General features: G+C 39.4%; 1 protein-coding gene and 1 long non-coding RNA gene across 9 annotated transcripts in view; one reads left to right on the top strand and one right to left on the bottom strand.

Annotated features, from left to right (window-relative positions):
• Positions 1-5,182, top strand: part of LOC140195371 (uncharacterized) — a 92,265-nt gene extending 87,083 nt beyond the window's left edge. The window contains exon 3 of the long non-coding RNA XR_011885444.1: positions 4,938-5,182. This is a non-coding gene — a long non-coding RNA (uncharacterized lncRNA). The remainder of the gene's footprint in view (positions 1-4,937) is intronic.
• The window catches only part of cobl (cordon-bleu WH2 repeat protein), a 302,078-nt gene that overhangs the window by 61,065 nt on the left and 216,366 nt on the right, over positions 1-24,647 (bottom strand). The gene's annotated exons all lie outside the window — the stretch shown is intronic.

A 24,647-nucleotide genomic window follows, 5' to 3' on the forward strand; every position in this document is an offset into this window, starting at 1 on the left:
TCAGGGGCTAAACACACAGTCTTGTGATGCCCCTGTGCTGATGGTGAGTGTAGAGAAGAAGTTTTTGTTAATTGTACTGACTGGAGTCTCCAGTGAGGAAATCACTGTTGAATGCTGAGCTGTAGCCGATGATGAGCACCCAGACATATGCATTTTCATTATCCAGGTGGTCTAGAACTGAGTGAAGAGCCAATGAAATGGCATCTGCTGTTGACCTGTTATGATGGTAGGCATATTGGAACATATCCAAGTCACTCCTCAGGAAGGAGATGATAAACTCTATAACCAATCTCTTGAATCACTTCATCAGAGTGGATGTAAGTGCTGCAGGGTGCTAATCAGTGGAGAAGGTGACCTTACGCTTTTCGGGTGCTGGTATGATTGATGCCTGCTTGAAACAGGTGGGAATCTCAGACTACCGAAGCAAAAGGTTGAAGATATCCATAAACATTCCAGCTTGTGCTTAGCACAGGTCGTCAGTACTCGGCTAACAACGTTGTCTGGGGCATATGCTTTCTGTGGATTCACCCTCTGAAGGATGCTCTCATGTCAGCATCAGAGACTGAGATCACTGAGTCATTGGAAGCTGTAGTCGTGCCACAATGGGGTGCTGGGAATGGACCCAAATGCGAGACACAGACACTGAAGTACAAGGAACAGGACTTGACTAGAGTAGCGACATGACAGGATACAGGCAAGGAGCAGGGACAAGAACGCAGACTTGGGCTAAGGAAAGCAGGACCAGGGCTAGAAACAATGGACTAGGAGACAAGGCTTCGACTCCGAGCCCGAGACTGGACAAGGACCCGGAACCTGGATCTTGCCTCAGGCTCGGACCCCAGAACAAGGCAAGGACATGACATGAGTTCAGGACAGGACATGGCTGGGGTCTAGAGGCCTGAGCTTGGCTGCAGGCTGGGGCCTTGAGGCTTGGGTTCTTGGAGCTTGGCTTGGGATCTTCGAGGCTTGGGTTGTTGGAGCTTCTCCTGAGCAGGACACAGAACTTCACCCCACGGAGGCAAGGACAGGGAAAAACGGACCCAACCACAGGGTAACGGCAAACAGCCTGCTTACCCAACTGAGGCAAGGGACAGGAAGGGACAGAACCAACCGCAGGGTAACAGCAATCGGCCTGGCTTACCCAACGGAGGCAAGGACAGGAAAGGAGCTCATTCCGGGGTGGCTCTGAGTCTCAGGGCAGCTAGCAACCTTGGCTGGCTACAGAAACAGCCAAGTCCATACCACGATGACTGCTCTGATGAGAAACAACAAGGCCCCATGAAGCGGTGGTCCTCCAACCAGGTCTAGAGATCACGAATGGTTTCACTAGCCTTCCATCAGCAGGTTGCTCCAAGGAGGACTGACAAGACAAACCAGCAGCTCACACTCGACCCCAAGGCCACTTATATTCCAAGCCCCAAGATGGGAATCAGGTGCCTATGATTAACTCAACCAAACAAGGGACAGCGGAAAGACCCGGAGTCATAAGTCCCTGGACCGGACCGTGAACCGGAATGCGGACTTTATGGACTGGACCATAACAAGTAGTTCGTGAAGCTGCCCCCATGTTCTTTTGGTCATAGCAAGCATAAGAGGCATTGAACAACAGAAATTCTGCAGATGCTAGAAATTCAAGCAACACACATCAAAGTTGTCGGTGAACGCAGCAGGCCAGGCAGCATCTCTAGGAAGAGGTGCAGTTGACGTTTCTGGCCGAGACCCTTCGTCAGGACTAACTGAAGGAAGAGTGAGTAAGGGATTTGAAAGTTGGAGGGGAAGGGGGAGATCCAAAATGATAGGAGAAGACAGGAAGGGGAGGGATGGAGCCAAGAGCTGGACAGGTGATAGGCAAAAGGGATACGAGAGGATCATGGGACAGGAGGTCTGGGAAGAAAGATGGGGGGGGGTGGAAACCAGAGGATGGGCAAGGGGTATATTCAGAGGGACAGAGGGAGAAAAAGGAGAGTGAGAGAAAGAATGTGTGTATAAAAATAAGTAACAGATGGGGTACGAGGGGGAGGTGGGGCCTCACCTACCACCCCACCAGCCTCCAGGTCTAACATAATATTCTCCGTAACTTCCGCCACCTCCAACGGGATCCCACCATTAAGCACATCTTTCCCTCCCCCCTCTCTCTGCTTTCCGCAGAGATCGCTTCCTACGCAACTCCCTTGTCCATTCGTCCCCCCCATCCCTCCCCACTGATCTCCCTCCTGGCACTTATCCGTGTAAGCGGAACAAGTGCTATACATGCCCTTACACTTCCTCCCTTACCACCATTCAGGGCCCCAAACAGTCCTTCCAGGTGAGGCAGCACTTCACCTGTGAGTCGGCTGGGGTGATATACTGCGTCCGGTGCTCCCGATGTGACCTTTTATATATTGGCAAGACCCGACGCAGACTGGGAGACTGCTTTGCTGAACACCTACGCTCTGTCTGCCAGAGAAAGCAGGATCTCCCAGTGGCCACACATTTTAATTCCACATCACGTTCCCATTCTGACATGTCTATCCACGGCCTTCTCTACTGTAAAGATGAAGCCACACTCAGGTTGGAGGAACAACACCTTATATTCCGTCTGGGTAGCCTCCAACCTGATGGCATGAACATCAACTTCTCTAACTTCCGCTAATGCCCCACCTCCCCCTCGTACCCCATCTGTTACTTATTTTTATACACACATTCTTTCTCTCACTCTCCTTTTTCTCCCTCTGTCCCTCTGAATATACCCCTTGCCCATCCTCTGGTTTCCCCCCTCCCCCTCCTTGTCTTTCTTCCCGGACCTCCTGTCCCATGATCCTCTCGTATCCCTTTTGCCAATCACCTGTCCAGCTCTTGGCTCCATCCCTCCCTCTCCTGTCTTCCCCTATCATTTTGGATCTCCCCCTCCCCCTCCAAATTTCAAATCCCTTACTCACTCTTCCTTCAGTTAGTCCTGACGAAGGGTCTCGGCCTGAAACGTCGACTGCACCTCTTCCTAGAGATGCTGCCTGGCCTGCTGCGTTCACCAGCAACTTTGATGTGTGTTGCTTGAATTTCCAGCATCTGCAGAATTCCTGTTGTTTGGTATTTATGTTGTTTGTTTTTTCCTATGTAGGAGGTATTGGTATTTAATCCCTGCCATTTTTGTTGAGTATCCTCCTATGATTCAATTTTAGTCCAGAATTGCCACTTTACATGTAAAATGGCTTTTCAGAGGTCATATCTGAAGCTCTTGTACTTTACTGGATCACCAGTTCTGAATGTGAGCAATCTAGCCCTTGAAGGTTTCAAATCTCATGCTGCATCCAGGGCTTCTGGTTGGAGAAGATTCTGAATGATCCAAGGGTGCCTTTATAACGTACATGACAAGCAAGGTGTAGTCATTTAGGTTCTCATGGCCAATCCACCCATTCGAAGCAATCCTCCACTGCTTCCTGTGACCACCTCTGGTGCCTTTCTCTTTTGTCTCTTCCTATGTTCAGATAGGAGGAGGATAGCCAGATGGTAAGATTTCACAAAATGTGGTCCAGGGATGTAATGGTAGGCATTCTTGATGGTGGTGCAGCAGTGGTCAAGTGTGTTGAGTCCTCTAGTGCTGATGGTAGCTGGCAGAGATTTTTGCAAACTAGCCTGATTGAAAGCAAAGTCTGATGAATGCAGATGTCATATTTTTGGACTCATTTACAACATGACAAAAATGTTGCAACTTGAAGATGCTGACTTATGAATCAAGACAGAAATTACAATTTCCAAGTGCTCAACAATGCAGAATGTAATCTGTGAATATTACAAGAATGCTGAGGTAACACTGTCATGATGCAAACTTGACATTGTAATAATAAACAGATACACTATACACACTACTTGGAACCTTCTTCCTGACATATTAGAATAAGTACAGATATCTGCATCTTTTTTATTGAAGCTGCATTTGCAATAATTCAAAGAATTTTGGAATTGCCATAATACATCAAATATGTTTGCAAACAGCAAAAAATGTCTGAACAATTCAGGATAAACAGTTAGCACATTCCAGGAAATAAAATGTGCTTTGAGGTAATAATATTTGTTTAAACACATTTGTAAAAGGAGTTTACTTTGACTTCTATGATCTGTTATACATGTGAGATTTACATCAAACATATTAATTAACAGGATAAATTGTATTAAACTGTGAGGAGGAGATACAAGACATTCTCAATTCAGAACATAAGCAAACATATTTTAATATGGACTATATAAAGCAGGTATATACTTGTTTAGTTGGTTAGGTGCTGCCTTAAATGTCATGGAACTAAATAAATTAGGCTAACAATATGAAGTACCTCACAGCTGAGGAAAACTATTAGGGCCCAACATAAGAATTTTGAATGTGGAAAATTCAGGTCCTATAGGGAATAGGAGATCATTAAGGCAAAGGCCTCCAAGAAAAGCTTGTGGTTACAATTTTTTAAAATCCTGATGTTAAAACTTGACATCTGTTTCAATACTTGTAGTTAATATACATTTTAATAGTTATGGTAATACTGTGTAAAGTGCTGTGTGCACAAATATGATTAATTTATTTGAGAATCATTTCTGCTTATAATATTTAAGATGTGATTAGGCGTCGACTCCATTATTCGGAGAAGTGGGCTTGTTGTATTGAATTGACTTTATTACTTACATCCTTCATATACATGAGGTGTAAACATCTTTACGTTACGTCTCCATTCAAATGTGCAATGTGCAATTATAGTAATTTATAATAAATATTATGTACAAACAGGATAGTCAATATAACATGTAACATACTGTAAGGTTCACTGCTAATGTAATGGCCTCTCTGTAATTTTTCACTGCTAAGACTAAGGTAATGGTTTCTCTGTAGCAGCAATGTTTGGGTTATGACTAATGATATAGAGCATGTTAGCCAATGAGCAGGATGTTGTTTTTTCTTGTGTGTCTGGGAGCAGGGACTTCATGGTTCTTTGTTGGGGAGAGATGAAGAGAGAGGACACGACTGGAGAGAGTTGGTAGACTGCCGGACGGAGTGGACTTGCAGCGAGGGTCCGCAGATTGGCTACGCTCACAGGAGGATGACGGGAACAAATGGACGACACTATGAGCTCCAATATTTGCACATTAGACTGTTTCATGAGAATAGGCCCTTTTCTTTTCTTTGTTTCTTTACTAACCATACAGTCAAATTAAGAATTATAAAGCTCAATCATTTAATCACATATTGTGTACTGTTTGTTATTTCTGTGGTACTAATTTGTAACGGCGACACGTCGCACAGCATCCACCCAAACGAGATTTCTTAAGTTTGGCCAGGCTGGGGGCTATCATCCCCTAGATTAAGCTGCTAGCCGAACCAAGGGTTACACACAGAAATACAGTTTTGTCAGCATGAATTAAGCAGTCTGATGGCGTTGTGGAAGAAGCTGTCCCAGAGACTGTTGGTTCTGGCTTTTATGCTGCAGTACCGTTTCCCGGATGGTAGCAGCTGGAAAAGTTTGTGTTTAGGGTGACTCAGATTCCCCGTGATCCTTTGGGCCCCGTCTTTGTAAATGTCCTGAATAGTGAGAAGTTCACATCTACAGATGCTCTGGGCTGTCTGCAACACTCTCTGCAGAGTTCTGCGATTAAGGGAAGTACAGTTTCCATACCAGGCAGTGATGCAGCCAGTCAGAATGCTCTCAATTGTGCCCCTATAGAAAGTTCTTAGACTTTGTGGGGCCATACCAAACTTGTTCAACCGTCTGAGGTGTATATGTACAGACCACGTGAGATCCTTGATGATGTTTAAGCTGAGGAACTTAAAGCTATTCACCCTCTCAACCCCAGATCCATTGATGTCTGTAGTGCTTTTTGCTATCTGACCTGCATTAAGAATCATCCCAAAAGGACTGTGCTTGACAGAAGATGATCTGTGTATTGCTGCTTTTAGGTAAAACAGAGTGACAACAGCAGAAAATGAAGCCAACAAATATGGTTATTGTTTTGTGGAGAAGGAATGATAGAACGTGCCACAGGAGAATCAAACAATAATTAATTAGGTCATAAACAATAGCAGAAGTATGAACAATTCGCAGTGATGTAATTGAAAGAGGTATGTCATCCAATTCACAAAACCTTAAATGTAGTTATTAAATGTATAATACTTTACTGCAAGAAGATTTCTACATCTGAGTGAGAGGGGTGCAGTTTAATAATCGTGAATAAACCAGTCAGCATTTACTTGTGTTAATTAATGGCAAGAAACACTTCCAACATGAAAATGCAATGTTCCTGTGAAGAGCAAAGAACAGAGTGCTGTATCTGCAAATGTTGAGCTTTCCAAAGAATAGAGTCCTAGTAGTTCACTCCTTTAATCTTGATAATTACAAGAATACATAAAAAGTGGTGTTAATTGTACAGATGTTTTAAAGTTATATAATTAACACTGAATTCCATGTTATCTAATCTCATTGCAAAACATTTCATCAGATCTATAATAGCAGCAAATACCAGTCAAAGCACTGAATTTTAAGATGTCACCTTACTGAAAATAATGCCGCTTCAATAAGAATACTTACCAAAATTCTACACTATACTTTTTAAAATATTCTCTCAGATACCTCCCTGCAGTGAACTATTTTCATGATATTCAAAGTAAACCGAAACTAAACTATAAACATATTAACTTAATTTGAGAAGAGTTGGAAGAGTTGCTCCAAACAGACCCCTCCTTGACTCCATGCCTCATGTTTATAGAGCAATATTAAAAATATGGACAAAATTAATGTGCACAATACATGAGAAGAGCTAATTTCAACACATTCTGTTGCGTTCATGTAATGTATAGAAATACAGAACTAAAAAAATTGTTACAGAATACAGGAAGCCATCCAGCCATCAAATACATTCTGACTCTCAGTAGCACAACCCCATTCTTTCCTGAAAAAATGTTCCCTCTCAAGTAACCATTTAAATTATTTTTAAAAGTCCTCATTAAGTTTTTTAATCACTCCTAGCAGCAATGAGTTCCAGGTTGTAATAACTCTGCCTGGAAAAGTATATTCCTCACATCCCACGTTTATCAGTTATCCCGAATTTTAAGTCTGTGCCACCAACTCTTAAACCATCCATTAACATTTGTTCTTTTCTCCCCTTATGATTTTGTTCACTCATATCAAATCTCCTTTCCTCCGAGAAGAATAACTCCTTTTTCTCCACTCTAGCATTGTTCAAGCTGGAACCTTATTTCAGAGCTTTACATCTGAAAATATGGTGATTGACAGTGGATGCAATGTTCCAGCTGTGGTGCATCTGCTGGTTCCCACATATTGAGCATATCCACTTTCTCCCAACATACCATTATTTTTGTGCACTCAGAACCCTGAGTTCTTCCACATACATTGTGTCATCTTATTTTTTATGCAGAAGTACAACCCTTTACACTTCTCCCCATTACACTTGCCACACAGTCTGTATACTTTGCTAACCTGTGTTCTCTACCACTTTATTAAACACTCTCCTCACTGTTCAGCATACTTCAAACCTTTCTTACATCTGCAAATTTTGCTCTCAACACAAATGTCCAGGTCTTTAAAATATATTTTTTATAAACATCTTATCTCTGAAGAAAACAACAATCTGATAACCAACCATTTATCACCGCTCACTTTATACCTTTAAGCTAATTTTCTATTTACATTCTTGCTAACCTTTTAATTAGATGGGTCTCACAAAGTATAGGTATTTGATAAAATTCCATACAGCCTTTTGTGTGGAACTTTAACAAACACCTGAAAATTCGTACAAACAATATCAATTGCATTCCTTAATGCCTTCCCTATTACATCATTTAAAAAGATGTCAGGTTAATTAAGGATTTCCATGTTGACTCTCCCATATCACTCAAATTTCTCCAAGTGTATTGTTTCTAAAATGCTTTCCCGTAACTGAGGTGTAAAAGGCTGCCCTGAATTTGACATGTGTATGGGTAACATGCGAAAGGAGCCAGGGAATCTGAGGAACAATAGTTCCCAACTGGCTGCAAATCAAGAAGGCTGTGGAAAGTCAGCTGGTGAATGGCAGTGAAACTGTGCACTGACAATTTTGATGAACCAAGTTACAATATGATGGTATAACTTACTGGCTCTAGAAGGTGCTTTCCTGCACCACAGCATGCAAGAAGCATTGCAGAAGACCATGTATCAATTGAATACCTTATCTCACGTACCAATCTCTTACTTATGGATTGTGAGATCAGATAAGAAAACAATTAATTCTCAGATCCTTAAAGACTGCTACGGTATAGCATACATTGACACAAGATCTATAAATATGTTCCACAAATCATCAGAACATGGAAGATCTGCACTGATTGTGGGAAACAATTATAATCCCACTTTCATTTTTTATATTCAAATTGTCTTAGCTATTAAGTTTGAAATGCGACAGATAGAGTACTGTGCTAAAGTCTTAGGCACCCTAGATATATATATACACACACACAGTACAGTATTTATCGATGTGGAGCATAGAACAAGTTTGTAAATCTGTCAGGAGCAAAGGATGTTGGGAATGGCAAGGGTGGAGCACCATGGAAGGGTTATGGGTAAGGTAGCAGAGAAGGAGTACCGGGGCGGGGTGTGGCACAGATGCAGACACATGTAGCTCTGAGACACCAGGCAAGGTTATTCAATTCCAAACAGTTGACTTACTGATCATTACAGAGTGTCTTTCTGGTGCTTCCTGCTCCCTCCCTTCTCCCAGCCATGATTTCCTTCTTTTTTACCTTCTTCCCATTCTCAGTCCATAATAGACAATAGACAATAGGTGCAGGAGCAGGTCATTCGGCCCTTCAAGCCAGCATTGCCATTCACTGTGATCATGGCTGATCATCCACAATCAGTACCCTGTTCCTGCCTTCTCCCCATATCCCTTGACTCCGCTATCATTAAGAGCTCTACCTAACTCTTTCTTGAAAGCATCCAGAGAATTGGCCTCCACTGCCTTCTGAGGCAGAGCATTCCACAGATCCACAACTCTCTGGGTGAAAAAGTTTTTCCTCAACTCCGTTCTAAATGGACTACCCCTTATTCTCAAATTGTGGCCTCTGGTTCTGGACTCCCCCAACATCGGAAACATGTTTCCTGCCTCCAGCATGTCCAATCCCTTAATAATCTTATATGTTTCAATCAGATCCCCTCTTATCCTTCTAAATTCCAGTGTATACAAGCCCAGTCGCTCCAATCTTTCAATATATGACCGTCCTGCCATCCCGGGAATTAACCTCGTGATACCCATATCAGATTTAGCATCACTCACAAACGATAATGGGGTTTTTTTGCAGCAGTAGTATGTACAATACATATAGTACTACAACACTACAGTACTGTACAAGGTTTTAGGCACCCCAGCTAAGACTTTTGCACAGTACTGTAAATGTTTATAATGCCACACAAGACCATTGCTTGTCAAAGTTTTACCTACAAGCTGATTGTAGATTTGCAGATACTGAAATTCACAACAACTTTTAGATTTAACTTTGCTTTCACAAACTACATAACTGTGTGTATTCCCCCGAAATAAATTATACATTTCTACACACTAACATTTCATCATGACTAACCTACCACTGTTTCACTCAAGTCTCTTAACCATCTTCTTTGTTGTAAGACAGTCCCGTTTATTTCTTTTTATCATCCGAATTTTAGATGATGCTTCCTTCCTTATTTACATTTTCAGATAACTAAAGAGGATTCAACAATTCCTTCAGTAGTTCACTATTTCCATTGCTGACTCATTTTCCTTTTATTTCAATGCCCCCCACCCCACCAAGAACTTATGCTGAACACTATTCCAACAGACACCTTATGGAACCATAGCATACAACTACCTGTTTTTTTCCTCTGCATGTTTTTTCATTGAATTTGCCTCATTATAAGCAACTGAAACTTCAATTTTACATCAATCCTACTTTGGATTATGCATTCCAAGAGATTGTCCTTAACCAATGTTAGACAGGTTGGTGTACACTTTCCCATCTCCAGTCAGTTGCACACAATAATATACACATTAGCGATCCTTTTAAGAAATTGTGATCAGTACATTGAGCCTTTCCTCAAAAGCCAACGGTACATATCAGGAGTATCGGGTTCTGTATTTTCCTCAAATTCTACTAACATTTATAAAATGGCTTTATTTTCCAACTTATCGTTAAAATACATACATTCCCATTTCCAACATCACTTGGAAAGACCAAAATATTTTTACTATCTTCACTATTCTTTAATCTTCTATAAATTGACTGCCCCTGAAGAAAGACAATTCTTCCTTCACCTATTTATTTTTTTCTATTTTTGCAACCAGGGCTTGGAGAATCTCCTGAACATTGTGGATAAATGTTGTTCCAGCATTTGATAGGTGACAAGATAACAAATAGAAAATCTTGAGAGCAAAGTTACAGCTGTAACCATTAGGAATGGATCCCTCAGAGATAGTTATATTGTTTGTGAATTGAAGCAATGCAATGGGGAATTTCATTTTCAACATATTAACTTCAAGATACTGGATTAATAGGACTCTTTGGCACTCATCAAGGCAATCATGGATATGAGGCTGAGATGGTGAACTAAGATTGGGCATAATCTTACTGAATTGCCAGAACAGATGTAAAAGGCCAGATGGCCCATTCCTGTTCCAATTACTAATATTCTTATGTTAATGAAACAGTGCTGAATAACCATCACATGTGTCAATGATCAATGCACCAATATCCTTGGTCACTTATCATCCATCAGAATTTCTTCTTCATTTTCTTCCTGTCAATACTATCAGAATGCAGCCTTGGAGGTCCAGTGAACCAATAATTCTGCTCCCTTTGCAAGTACGTTCTGCACAGGGTCACATGATTAGTAGTGTTGGATACATTCTTCACAAATTGCCAAGTTAAAAAGTCAGCCCTGGCCAGATGTCGCAGTGCAATGGGAGAAAGCACAAGTTCAGTAAGATGGATATCATTGCTGGGGGCACTTACAGATGAATGTGACAAGTAAAATTCTCACGAACAGGAGATTCTAACTACCCGCTCAATAAATCACACAGTCATACATCCTGATAATAAAGTTTGGCGATAATAAAGTAAAGTAAAGTAAAACACCAATGACCATCAGCTTTAATGTACCAGGCACATAAATTGGTTAGAGACAGAAAATTAAGCAGCAGGGGTTCCTATTTCTAACTCCTCAAGCTTTCCATCTTTTACAAGATGATTAATAAAGCTGGAGAACCTGGAAGAGTGCTCCAACAACACTAAAATAAATAGATTCTGTATTATCAAGACAAAGCAGCTTGATAATGAAACATCAATTATCAGTGATGAATGAAATATGCAGCTGAAAATTGATGAAGCATTATGAAACAAATTACAAAAAGGTCCTGCAAACTGAAAAGATGCTTTCCAATTTACCTTAAAGAAACATAAAGAAAGGATCAAATTAAAACTACTGATTCACAAATTGATAAGTATATAGATAAAACATATTTAACTGAATTTGCAGCAACATGTATTTAAGTCTGCAATCTATGAGTCAGATTTGCCATGTTAATATTTGAGCAGTATATAATGATATGGAATGAAATTAACCTTTGAAATAAACCTGTATGGAGTTTGATATCTAAGTGTTTCAATGTTTGATCAGAAGAACAGTGATTCAAACTAACTGGGTTAATTATTGTGTGAATTCTATATCTCATTAAATTTAAGTGGAAATTTACGTTCATTCTCAAGCAAAGGGTAAAGGGTTACAGGTGAGGGAGCATTCCTTCAAATTGGGACATTCAAATACAATTTTCAGTATGATCAAGCATTTTGAATTAAGGACAAAGAATACATGATACTGTTCTCTACAGGGGCAGAAGTAAAACTGAACCAAATAGCTTGTTGAGTTGAGCACCAAAACAGCTTAGTGGGTACATGGACTGCTACATTATAATCTGAATGTGCACTTATACCATAAGGGCACATCCAAGTAATGAAAGAACAAAATAACCAAAGCACTCAACTAGGGATTTACTAATACTGATTTCTAGTCAAACTGTATGTGTGTGCTTACACATCTGGAGAAGAAGGATGCTTATGTGAGAATACTGTTCTTGGACTACAGTTCAGCATTCAACACCATAGTTCTATCCAGGCTCGACAAGAAGCTCAGAGAGCTCGGCCTTCACCCTGCCTTGTGCAGCTGGATCCTGGACTTCCTGTCAGATCGCTGGCAGGTGGTAAGAGTGGGCTCCCTCACCTCCACCTCTCTGAATCTCAATACAGGAGCCCCTCAGGGATGAGTACTAAATCCCCTCCTTTACTCCCATGACTGTGTCGCCACCCACAGCTCTAATCTGCTAATTAAATTTGCTGACGACACTACATTGATTGGCCTAATCTCAAAACAATAACGAGGTGGCCTACAAGGAAGAAGTCATCTCTCTGTCAAGAAAACAACCTCTCCCTCAATGTCGCAAAAATAAAGGAGCTGGTTGTGGATTACAGGAGCAATGGAGAACAACAGGAATTCTGCAGATGCTGGAAATTCAAGCAACACACATAAAAGTTGCTGGTGAACGCAGCAGGCCAGGCAGCATCTCTAGGAAGAGGTGCAGTCGACGTTTCAGGCCGAGACCCTTCGTCAGGACTAACTGAAGGAAGAGTGAGTAAGGGATTTGAAAGTTGGAGGGGGAGGGGGAGATCCAAAATGATAGGAGAAGACAGGAGGGGGAGGGATAGAGCCAAGAGCTGGACAGGTGATTGGCAAAAGGGGTAAGAGAGGATCATGGGACAGGAGGTCCGGGAAGAAAGACAAGGGGGGGGGGACCCAGAGGATGGGCAAGGGGTATATTCAGAGAGACAGAGGGAGAAAAAGGAGAGTGAGAGAAAGAATGTGTGTATAAAAATAAGTAACAGATGGGGTACGAGGGGGAGGTGGGGCATTAGTGGAAGTTAGAGAAGTCAATGTTCATGCCATCAGGTTGGAGGCTACCCAGACGGAATATAAGGTGTTGTTCCTCCAACCTGAGTTCCACCTCCCTCTCGTACCCCATCTGTTACTTATTTTTATACACACATTCTTTCTCTCCCTCTCCTTTTTCTCCCTCTGTCCCTCTGAATATACCCCTTGCCCATCCTCTGGGTCCCCCCCCCCTTGTCTTTCTTCCCGGACCTCCTGTCCCATGATCCTCTCTTATCCCTTTTGCCAATCACCTGTCCAGCTCTTGGCTCCATCCCTCCCCCTCCTGTCTTCTCCTATCATTTTGGGATCTCCTCCTCCCCCTCCAACTTTCAAATCCCTTACTCACTCTTACTTCAGTTAGTCCTGACGAAGGGTCTCGGCCTGAAACGTCGACTGCACCTCTTCCTAGAGATGCTGCCTACCCTATTGACGTCAATGGACCTTGGGTTGAGAGGGTAAACAGCTTTAAGTTCCTTGGCATCCACATCACCGAGGACCTCACGTGGTCTGTACACAATAGCTGTGTGGTGAAAAAAGCACAACAGCGCCTCTTTCACCTCAGATGGTTGAGGAAGTTCGGTATGGGCCACAAATCCTAAGAACTTTCTACACAGGCATATTAGAGAGCTGCATCACTGCCTGGTGTGGGAATTGTACCTCCTTTAATCGCAGGAGTCTGCAGAGAGTGGTGTGGACAGCCCAGTGCATCTGTAGTTGTGAACTTCCCGTGATTCAGGACATTTACAAGGACATGTGTGTAAAAAGGACCCGTAGGATCATTAGGGATCTGAGTCACCCCAACCACAATCTATTCCAGCTGCTACCATCCAGACAACAGCCAGGACCAACAGGCTTCAGTACAGCTTCCTCCACCAGGTCATCAGACTGATTAACTCAAGCTGATTTGAGTGTACTCTTGTGTTGCCTTGACTGTTCTATTTATTATAAGTTACTATGATTGTACATTGCACATTTAGATGGAGACATAATGTAAAGATTTTACTCCTCCTGTATGTGAAGGATGTAAGAAATGAAGTCAATTCAATTCAATATATCCCATCTACATACACACACATCTCTCCATCCCAAAGAAAGCAATATCCAAGATGAAAGGGAAGTTTCTATTAAATCACATTGTTCTTGTTGCAGATTTAAACAACATTGTTCTTTTCTCATCACCTCCAAGTACATTTTTTTTAAATACAGCAGTGGGAAAAACATAAAATGAAATACCAGGACATGCTCTCTTCTTGCTGCTGCCATCAGGAAAAAGGCACAAGAGCTCCAGGACTCACACCACCAGGTAGAGGAGCAGTTATTAACCCGCCACTATCAGGCTCTAGAACCAAAGGCGATAATTTCACTCAACTTCATTTGCCCCATCACTGAAATGCTTCCATGTCCAATGGACTCACTTTCAGGGGCATCTTTATCTCATGTTCTTGATATTTATTGCTTATTTATTTATTATTATTATTTCCTCTCTTTGTATTTGCACAGCTTGTTTCTGCACTGGATGAATGCCCTAGTTGGTTGGTCTTTCATTGATTCTGTTATGGTTATTATTCTGTATGCCCACAAGAAAACGAATCTTAGGGTTGTATATAGTGACATACATGTACTTTGATAATAAATTTACTTTGAACTTTGAATAAAGTTAAAGTGAAACACTCTACACTTGTTTAAACATACTATTGAAATTGGAGTGACCCCAATCACCAACCTATGTGCCAGATATGGAAATAACAAAGATGCATCCAGCCCAGATAATGCTAGAAAGTTCTCCTTACAAAATCCAATACCATGGCCAAATGAGGAGAAATGTTTTACTCATTAGTTAAGCAATGCCCTGACCTCACAAAATTATTGTTCTGGTAAACTCCTATATCACAGTTGAAAGCATTATAATAAAAAAAGTTAATTAAAAATTGAGAAGTTAATTATATATTTAGATTTTGCTGCTCACAAGTATCCTCCAACTGACTTCAAATGTTGTGTTTCAAGATACATGTAACTAAAAATTGCATGTGTGCCTAACTAATAATTGACCTGAATGCTTCACAATCAACCTTCAAGTGATCACAGGAGGTGTATGGCCATTAAAGCTTGAAGCACACATCATGCCATAAGATGCACTCCAATGGTAAAACAAACATTTTACTCTTAATAGTATGAGTCCCAGTCCTTATAATGCCGCAGAATTCCCTGATATACTTAAGGAGGATTTTTAAAGAACAATGCAAATTTACACAACTTCATTGAAACTGTTTTAAGGGTTATACTCAACATTTAAAAGTGTGGAGCTTTCTCAGTAATAATAAGATTTTTCAAGTTTCTTGTATGATTAAAATTGGAATGAATCCTCATTTCTGGCTTTACTTAAAATTATTTATTTTTAGCTGATATGGAGATTGTAGATTTTATAATACTTTTCCAAATGTGCCTAATCTCAAAATCAAATTTGAGTATCATCCTTAAAATTCAGTGAAGCATTTGTTAAAGTTTCAGATGTAAATCTCACACATATATTAATAGCTCATGCTCCATTGCTTTTACACAATAGGGCTAAGAAATGTAAAGCCTAAAAGACACTGCATTTAATGCTTCAAAATGATTTCATTTTACCAGTGGTTTCAAAATAATAGTTTTCTCTTTTCCAAAATATATAATAAAATCATCCCTTTCTCGTGAAAAGCTTTATTGAATTTGGAAAAGTAACAATAAGATGTTATTGCATTCTCAAACTATAAAAGAATACAAATAAAACTTCTGATACTATGCTGTGGTTAAAAGTTTTGAAAGACCACAACTAAATTATGTAATGCTCAAATAATAATCAAGCTGCCAACTTGCTCCCATCTGCTTGAGTGCTTTTGGTTTATTTCTGAGCCAATAATACTCGTGAAATTATAAACTTCAAACAAGATAACACACTCAGTTCTGTGCCATTCCTTAAATCTGAAATTTTTTGTTTTCTGAGTCACATGCTTGAAGCAAGAAACTGCATCTATAATTATATGCAAATTAAGAAAACACAGCAAAATGCTTTTGGCACTTCTTTAAAAAAAGTCATGAATTAATATCATTCCTTTATGAAAACTACTACTTTGTGTACTAAATACAGTGCAACTTGCATTAACTTCAAAAGGGCATTGATAAAAACAGTATTAATTTTTCAATACCCAAGGAAGCCAACGAAGTGTTTGTTGTCCTAAGTCTCACAAGTTAGCTGTTTCACTTCATGACCATTGTTACTTCAGACAATATCACAATCACATCATCTCAAACCTCTTCCATCAATACTTTAAAGATATTATACCTTAATATTTGTGTATTTGAGTTTAATTAGATTATAACCAATTCTATACTGCCCCAATGAAATCTAACTGGATGATAATAGCATTTTCTGCAGGAAGCAACCTTCATATCAGGGAAGTGTTTTTAAAGAACAAACTGCTCCTCGAGTTTGGTGGCACCATGATATGACTACTATATGATATCTTCAAGACTACAAAATAATCAAAGTATTAAATACATAATGATACTGTTCTTTCCATTAACATTTGTCAAAAACATATTTTTGAGCCACAAAAGATATCTTCCATAACTGAGTATTTTCACATGAAGTAAAATTGTACTTACAGTTTAAGCAGTTCCCTCTTGTCTAAACCGAAGATTTTTATTTTGGTTTCTTCCAGGAATTTGCATGACTATTAGCAATTCTCCAGGCCAATTAGTTAACTAATTAGTTTCAACATTGTGAACAGTCACACAAAGGAAGAGCAGTTTGGGCCATGCAAAGCCACACAGTTAACAAGTCCAACATTATAAACAATGTCACAACATTGGGCATATTTCCAATATACAGATGTATTCACATGCTAGACTAGTAGGGTGGAATAAAAGGAAAAAACCTGTTGTACAATATTTTAAAAACTAAAAATACATGAGATCATTTTTGAAGCATTTGAAATTAAACCCAGGATATGCTCAACCTTCACAATATTTCTTAATATGAAATCATTAGCAATATAATTGTGGTATCAATGGGATAAACATAAAAAGCATAGGCACCATATCAATACCAATAGTTATTCATAAAAGAAACAAATGAATACAGTACAGTACTTCATTATCATAAGGGAAGTTTGACATAGTTGTAAACCCAGTCCAGAACTTTGTCTGCAAGAATGCATCGAGAACATGGGCACAGAGGCAAGCTGATCCTTCTGGAGTTTTTGTCAATCAGTAATTAGAAAATACTTTTGAGCTCCTGCTCAAATTCCAGTATGCACTCCCAGCAGCTCAAGCTCCGTGCCAGGAATGTGACCTAGTAGAATTTACATTGGAGACACTGAATGAACTAGCTATTTAAGTGTACAGAACATTAAATAATACTGAGAAGGAGAAACACCAATGTACAAAAGCAGGGGTATTCAAACTGCGGCTAAGTACTTCAGAGGAAACCCCTTCCCTTTGCATTCATTCACCTTAAATTCAGCCACACTACTTAATTTGTAAATCTTGCAGTTTGTAATGGATCATTTTTATGGATCATACATTATTCCTGAATAAATTCTCATCCAATACAATGATCAACAGTAAGTTACAAATTTAAACTGAGGGAAATATGTTTGATTTTTTTCTAAGGCAATATTATATGACATATGCAATCCACAGCCCGAAGTTGAGTCCGGATACCTATTAATTCAGAAATCTTTCACTGAGCAAGTTGTAAATAATAATATTGGAAAATTAGCATATTATAATATCACAGAAAGAAACAATCATCCCAAGTTCTTTGCAGGTGAAAGATGAGTCATCAACAGGAAAGTATGATAAAAGTTCAGATGAATTCAGATGAACACAGGAAAGTTCACTGCAGGGAGAGTTCAGAACCAGAAGCAAAGGTTGTCAGAGGCGATTGACCCGCATAGGAACAGGTGCACAGCAGGTGGCTGGAAAAGAGGACAGTGAAGAGAAAGATAAAAACAAGTTTTTACATGCACATAAAAATAATCTCATGACTGAAGAAAAACGACAGTTGATTGAATTGGATGGCATAATCTATTTTGGAAGTAACTGTAGCCTATTATAAAACACATGTTTCCAACATTGCTGGTATTATGAGATTCAACTTTACAGAAATGAGTCCTTTATTTACTACCATATCAGTTCCAGTTATTGGTGCCTAAAGCAAAGATAACTGTGGGCAAATTGCAAAGCAAATTGAATAACTAACTTGAACTGAAGTAGCTCTCAACTTCTCCATTTTATATAGTGAATATAATTCTTGGAAGATACTTGACCACTATGATGGGGAAAAGAAGGGAGGAAAATACATTTTTAAATGATTGCTTATACATAAGCAAATTAAAACAAAAGAAAACAAGATTTTTCTTCAATGCAGAAATATTGCATTAATTAGAAAAAACAAAAAATAGTTCAGCTTTACACAAGGAGTCTAAATAGTGGGAATAATTTGCCAGTCTAACTGCTCCTATCTCAGTCCATCAAATGAAAACAGCTAAAATCCCAAAGCATAGAGGAATGTATTTGAAATTAGCTCTGCAGTTTAAAGGAACCAAGAGTAAGAAACTAAGTATTTATTTGTAAGGCAGAATTGATTTAAGATGCAAATGTTGGCCATTGATAAGTGAATAGGCATGGTTCACAAGCGAAATGTATGTAAATGAAAGAGGATAACTTCTATTTTGCTGTTATAAAACACTTAAATGTTTTAGGATAGTTTATGGGCCAATGTCACTTTCTTTGGTTACACAGCAGATATCATGCACCAAACCTCAGTGACAGTTGTAAATAGCACTGATGAATATGCAATACATTAGCCAACTATAAACTTGGCATCAGCTGTGTTTCAAGGAATAGCTTGCCATGTGGGAAAAGTGGCAAAACATCCACAGCAGTTCATCTTATGCAGTTTCAATGTTGGACTTTTGCAAAGCTCTACAAGAAAATATTGCACATCCACCTAGTATTTCAACAATGAGGCCAACAATATTTCTGTCATAAATATAAGGTGTTTCAAAGCAAGATCTTTTATAAAAGTTGTGTGATTTTACACACTGTAGTTTAATAAGGATTTGTGCAACAAAAATACATTGATAACTGTGAAGCAGTATGTGTTATCATAATTTTCCTGAATAAAGCATTTTGCATATTGAAACAGTTAATTCAAAGCAACCTAGAATCTGTCATTTTTGTGTACCTTCCTTTTCTTTGTATACCATGATACATTAGTCAAACTAAGACATGAAAATAAAGGCAAACTCTGTGGATAAACTAAAAACATTCAATGACTTTTCATTAGAAATCAGAAAGATGAATTTTTGCTCCGTAAAAAATGTTCAGGTCTGTCTATGGAGATAATATGATTAGCTCTAGCCACAGATTCTTTTCCTTCAATATTTTCCTCTTGAAGGGGGTTGGTTCAAGCTAATGTGTATAATACAAATGGGAATCTCTCTCCACTCTTTATCCAAATTGCTATTATTTTTAAAAAAATCACAAACTTAGAGGTCAGGCAGTACATGGAGGGAACCTACACCCTGAAAAGGAAGAATGTAACAATATAAGAAGAAAGAGACAAAAAAATAAAATTTGGATTCATGACAGTTAAGAGGAAGAAAATGTTTACATAAATTGGACAAGTTCCAGCCAAAAGACTTGCTCTATTTTCAATGAAACTATAAATGTATCTTATATCATAGGCAGAACATTAAGCTAGCTTTGTGAACTGCTGTATTAGGCACAATTTAGCTTTGATATGTTTGATAAGTTATGCTCCTTTATTGACTGTTAATAACAAGCCATCTTAGACTAACTTAGTGAGTTTTCCCCTGAAATATGTTTTTCACACTTGGGAACCTGGATATAGTGACATATCCATTATCTTTTAATGGAATGTTAGAATGTTATGAGAGCTGACATGGAACCTTTGTGATTGATGAAGGATGAAATTTATTATTAATACTAAAGGAGTCAGTACTGGGAAACAAAACATTTATTCATATTTCTCGTGTCAGCATTAATTATTCTCTAGTTAAGTAGGTTACAGACCTGATGCAGAACACTTTAAGAAATATGAACAAAATCACTGGAGCCAGTAAGCATCTATACAGAGACAGCAATGCCTAACTCATCTAGGTGAGATTGTTTTGAGTATACTAAAACTGTACTGGATACGGCACTAAGGATTTTAATTGTACAAACAGCCAGAAGGTATCTAATATGGTGATACAGAAGGAAATGCAGAAAAAACTAGAATGGTATATAACAGGAGTCAACCTGACAGACACAGGGAAATAGGAAATATGAAATCCAATTGACAAGATGGAACCTGTAGTGTTTTAATGATATATAGAGCTGACAAAATTTATATCTTCTATGATGAAGGGATGAAGCCATGTATACATGAATTTGTTGGCAATTGTAAAGTTAAGTGGCAGAAGAGTGTGGATAGGTACAGAAAACTGTAAAGTGACATTCTTGGATAAAGTGCAGAAAGTAGAAGACATCCAGTTTGGTTGTGGGATAGACAGGACATCATAGCACAGCAAAGGAACAGGACTTTGAGACAAAATGTCTATGCCGGCTATGATGCTATTTTGAAGTGCACATTTGGATGCACGTGGTCTATGTCCCTTCATTCCCTATCTATTTTTGTGCCTGTCTACATGCATCTGAAATGTAGCTACTCTATCTGCTTTCATCACCTTCGCTGGCAGTGCATTCCAGGCACCTATCACTTTCTGTGTGGTAAAACTTGCCTCACAGATCTCCTTTAAACTTGACCCTATCACCATTGCCTTCCAATATTTGATATTTCCACCTGGGGAAAAACACTCTATCTACCGTATCTATGCCTTCATAAATTTACACACTTCTATCAGGTCACCCTCAGCCTCCTACCCTCCGGATAAAACAATTCATGTTTGTTCAACCTCTCCTTATAGCTAATCTCTCTAATCCAAGATGAAAACCACACTCTTCCAGTCACAAGGGAATTTTGCAATTAAATGAGTGAAGAGATGTTACACTGATAGGAGAGTTTGGACAGGAACTGTTAAGGGATCAGATATACCTGGATAAGGTGCAGATCATAAAGCCTAAAAGATCCTTCAATTCTCCAAACAACAGGAACTCTGCAGATGCTGGAAATTCAAGCAAGCTGGTGAACGCAGCAGGTCAGGCAGCATCTCCAGGAAGAGGTACAGACAACGTTTCAGGCCGAGACCCTTCGTCAGGACTAACTGAAGGAAGAGTTAGTACTAACTCTTCCTTCAGTTAGTCCTGACGAAGGGTCTCGGCCTGAAACGTTGACTGTACCTCTTCCTAGAGATACTGCCTGGCCTGCTGCGTTCACCAGCAACTTTGATGTGTGTTGCTTCAATTCTCCAGCAGGCTAATTCTAGCAGGGAAGTTTCTGTAACATTTGAGTAGGGATACTGAATGCTCAGGGAACCTGCACTGCAATATCTGCCTGCTCTTATGGGTTTAAGGAAATGTAGATGACGTCTTCTTTCCTTGATTATATAGTTTGGGTGATCTCCCAAATCTAGCTGTGAGCAGCAAAAAAGATTAAAGTGTGATCTTATTGAGGTGTTTAAGGTGATTATATGATTTAGTAAGTTAGATAAAGTCAGAGAGGGGAAACTATTTCTGTTGGTGCAGTGACTTCAAAGTAAAATGACATAATATTATAGCAACTGTTATGAAGTGATTTCAAGAAACGCTTTTAAACAAATCAGGAACTCTTCCCTTCAAAAAAAACTTGCTTTGGCAGGCTCAACTGGAAAATTCACAAGATTTTTTTAATATTCCAGAGCCTTGAGGAATATGAAGTGAAGAGGGACAAATAGAACTGACCTAATTAGTAAAATAAGCTGATGAAGCTGAATGGCATTATTCTCATTTCAGAAAATCCACCTTATAGTACACATTTGGGGGCAGAAATTGACTCACTACAATCTGTGTTTGGTTGCACTGAGCTCTCAAGAGCTTTTCAGAGTTACTCAATGGTCAGTTGTGCATACTAACATTTGTCACAAACGTGCAATACGGACAGATCATGGTGTTACTATATCCAAAGCTGATATTAAATCTGCAATTAAATTTTCCATTATTCTCTTCTGATCATACATGAACAAACCCAGCCTTGTTGATCCTTCCTCACAACTAAAATCTCCCAGTTCTAGAAACAAATTCACTAATTTTCCTTAATTTCTCCAGTGTTATCACATCCTCACTGTGATATGGTAAGCAAAACTGTAGGCAATACTCTACCTTGATATAAGTAATCAGTACCATGGCTTCCCTGCATCTCTGAACAATGCCTTGAAGTTATCCAGTAAGCCATTTTAACTACCTTACCTACCTGAACTTGCAGTGTTTAGACATATGTTGAAATGCAAAGGAAAGCCCTTCTGTTCCTCATTTATTGTACCTTGCATCGTCAAATGCATTATCTCTAATATTTCTGGACTGAATTCCAATATCACTATTGCATTAAATGATCAATCCCCGAGTTCTTTTTTTACAGTGGAGATCCTTTCTCCCCGTCAACCACAGGACCAATTTTTGTATCATCCTGCAGTTTTTCCCACGCTTCTAAACTGTGGTCATTGATAGCTATTTTGGGCAGCTGTGCACATTTCAACACAAGTCAGATGGCTGTGCACGTGCAGTGTAAGGAGACATCAGAAACATATTGAAGCTACACCTCACTGCCTATTCTGCTGCTGCACCCACAATTGAGCCCAGTGGCACAGCAGAGCGCTTGGCTTCTTGCCAACTATAGCTAGCATATGAATTGAACCCCATTGCTTCATTTTGATGTATTACTTATTTTTGGATTTTGAAGTACTTTTCGTTCGTCATTATTATAGTCGAGCTTTTAAAACATTATTAAGGTTTTTGGAATGGTTTTTAAATGTGTCCGATTATGAAACATTGGTAAGCTTGAAATGTTTGACAGCTGACGAGATGTCACAGGATAACTGAGAATTCCATTGGAGAGATCTCAGGATGATAAACTTCATTAGATGCACAGTGGCAGGTATCCTGACTGGTTGCATCACAGCCTGGTATGGAAACACCAATACCCAGGAACAGAAAAGTTCATAAAAAGTGGTAGATCACCCAGTCCATCACCATTAAACACATTTACAAGAAGCACTGCCACGAGAAAGCATTATACATCATCAAGGATTCCTACCATCCCGGCCATACACTCATCTCACTACTACCATCAGGCAGGAGGTATAGGAGCTTTAGGTCCCACACCACCAGGTTCAGGAACAGATGTTACCCTACAACCATCAGGCTTCTGAACTAGTAAAGATAACTTCACTCACATCAACTCTGAACTGATATGCTCACAACCTATATGCTCATTTTCAAGGACTCTATTATAATTCACGTTCTCAGGATTATTTGCTTACTTACTTATTTTTTATTTACTTGAACGATTTTGCACATAGGTTGTATATCAATCTTTGTTTATGTATAGAATTTTTCATAAATTCTATCGTATTTTTTAATTTTCCTGTAAATGCCTGCAGGAAAATGAATCTTGACAGAGTGTGTGCTGACATATAATCGCTTTGATAATAAATTTACTTTGACCTTGGATGCAACACGACAAATACCCACCTGAGCTGGCATCAAGTATTGAGGGTGATGGGGCTGGAGTGGGGGATGGGGGGGGGGTGAAATTGGGAAAAAGGTAGTGGCTGCAAGCAAGGATCTTGCTCATTATCACAATATGAGTTCAAGTTCTTGTCAGTTTGGCAAATGAAACAACGTTCCTCCAGAACAGGGAGCACAACACAATATGTATTCACACAAAAGCACATGAAGTAATATTAACAGATGATAAGGTGCATTTATATCTGAAGTTAAAAAGTAAATAGTATAAGAGTATAATGCTACTGGTGCTTTATACATGGATCTGGGTGGTGGCAGAGAGTCCAGTAGTCTCATGCCCTGGGGAAAGAAGCTGTTTCCCATCCTAACAGTCCTAGCTCAAATGCTACAGTACCTCTTGCCTGACAGTAAGGGTGCTAAAGAGATTCTTGGGCAGATGAGAAAGATCACTGACAATGCTAAAGGCCCTGCGCATGCAGCACTCCTGATAAGTGTCACGGATAGATGGAAGCGAGACCCCGATAATCCTCTCAGTAGTCCTCAAAATCCTTTGTAGCATCTTGTGGTCAATTCCTAGGACACTCTCAATGGTATTCCTATAACCATAACTATATAACTATATAACAATTACAGCACGGAAACAGGCTTCATCGGCGCTTCTAGTCCGTGCCGAATGCTTACTCTCACCTAGTCCCATCTACCTGCACTCAGCCCATAACCCTCCATTCCTTTCCTGTCCATATACCTATCCAATTTTTTCTTAAATGACAAAATCGAACCTGCCTCTGCCACTTCTACTGGAAACTCATTCCACACAGCTACCACTCTCTGAGTAAAGAAGTTCCCCCTCATGTTACACCTAAACTTTTGCCCCTTAACTCTCAACTCATGTCCTCTGATTTGAATTTCCCTTACTCTTAACAGAAAAAGCCTATCAACGTCAACTCTATCTATCCCCCTCATAATTTTAAATAAATCTATCAAGTCCCCCCTCAACCTTCTATACTCCAAAGAATA

The sequence above is a fragment of the Mobula birostris genome, chromosome 3, assembly GCF_030028105.1.
Source record: "Mobula birostris isolate sMobBir1 chromosome 3, sMobBir1.hap1, whole genome shotgun sequence".
NCBI lineage: Eukaryota > Metazoa > Chordata > Chondrichthyes > Myliobatiformes > Myliobatidae > Mobula > Mobula birostris.